The 1,714-nt window shown below is 60.6% G+C and overlaps 1 protein-coding gene across 33 annotated transcripts in view; it reads right to left on the reverse strand.

Moving 5' to 3' along the window:
- Positions 1-1,714, reverse strand: part of ERC1 (ELKS/RAB6-interacting/CAST family member 1) — a 573,654-nt gene that overhangs the window by 131,701 nt on the left and 440,239 nt on the right. The window lies entirely within an intron of this gene.

A 1,714-nucleotide genomic window follows, 5' to 3' on the forward strand; every position in this document is an offset into this window, starting at 1 on the left:
TTGTGGCCTCTCCCGCTGCGGAGCACAGGCTCCGGACGCGCAGGCCCAGCGGCCACGGCCCACGGGCCCAGCCGCTCCGCGGCACGTGGGATCCTCCCGGACCGGGGCGCGAACCCGCGTCCCCTGCATCGGCAGGCGGACTCTCCACCACTGCGCCGCCAGGGAAGCCCCAGACTCATTATTTTTAAAAAGACTAGGAAAAAAAATCCACTCACCTCAAGGGACAAGGGAGAAAGGAGGTAAGTGCAGTGGGCCGTTGACGCCAGCCAGGCTCTGTCCGTGGATCGTCTGGTCCAGCCGCCCCTGTGGTCCCATGAAGTCTGTCTTGTCCCATTTTAGGGACAAGGACACCAGGGCCCAAAGCGGAGGAATTGTGCTTCAGACCAAGTCTGTGCGCCGTCTGCGGGGCGCGGAAGCATCGTCGGGCAGCCTTTGAGACGGAAGAGGACCGAGGAAGCGGCGGGTCTGCCACAGTGGCCGTCGCCCCGGAAACAAGCTCCATCTCGGACTGAGCAGTTCGTCCCCTTGGGCTCCTGTTCGATGTCATCATGTGAGCCGGCCGGTGTCCCTGCCTCCTGAAGTCTCGTGTCCTCTAAACGCCCCCTCTGCCGCCTCGCTCTCCAGCTCTCAGCCCAGGGGGCCCTGACTGAAGGCTGATCTCGGCCTGGCTGTCCCCTCAAGGAATGTCCCTGTTTCTTTCCGCTGCTCCGAGTGCCCTCTCGCTGAAAGAGCTGGTGGTCCCACGCGGACGCCCACGGCCCTTTCACAGCTCTCAGCTCGTCTAGGCTCCATCCTCTTCCCCGACCTGCCTCCCCAGCACCCAGGGTGTCCCCGTGCCTCGCCCTCACGAATGTGCGTCTCCCTGGCACAGGGCGGGTGCTCTGGGGGGGCTCGTCCGACGAGTGATCGTGAACTTGCCACGGTGGCCTCGTGCTGACAGTAACCGCGTGTCTATAGGTTGGTCTTACCTTTGCCACCCGATGGCGGGTCCCTCAGCCGCCCAGTTCCTGCCCTCCCAGCCCCGAGCCCAGGACGCAGCTTTAAAGCAGCCACGAACCACGAGCCTCCCTCACCCCCTTGCTGGACGCGCACCTTCACCCCCGGGTTCAGGCCTGACCGCCCGTGCCCCTGACCGGCCCCCGCTGCATGCAATGCAGATGCACAGCTCTGTCACTGGTAACACCCACTCCTGCACCCACACTGCAGGCGGCACTCGGGCGCCACCCGTACAGAGCAAGCCCTATCAACCCCTGGAACCCGGGCCCGGTCCAGAATTGTGACAAGAGGAAAATTCCGGCATGCCCCGGTTGGGGGTCGGCAGACCACACCTCAGGGGCCAAATCCAGCCCACCGCCTGTTTTTGCATGAGCTGCAAGCTAAGAACGGCTTCTACATTTTTAAGTGGTTGGAAAAATTTTTTTTAAAGAATAATATTACATGACACGTGAAAATTAGATGAAATTTGAATTTCAGCGTCTACAAATAGAGCTTCATCAGAAGACACGCTTTTATCCACAGCCGAGTAGAGACTGTATGGACGGCAAAGCCTACCATCAAGACTGCCTACAAAATGAAAGCGTGGGGCCCTCATTTAAAAAAGTGGTTAAAGGGCTTCCCTGGTGGCGCAGTGGTTAAGAATCCACCTGCCAATGCAGGGGACACGGGTTCGAGCCCTGGTCCGGGAAGATCCCACATGCCGCAGAGCAACTAAGCC

This window comes from Physeter macrocephalus, chromosome 6, assembly GCF_002837175.3.
Source record: "Physeter macrocephalus isolate SW-GA chromosome 6, ASM283717v5, whole genome shotgun sequence".
Taxonomy (NCBI): domain Eukaryota; kingdom Metazoa; phylum Chordata; class Mammalia; order Artiodactyla; family Physeteridae; genus Physeter; species Physeter macrocephalus.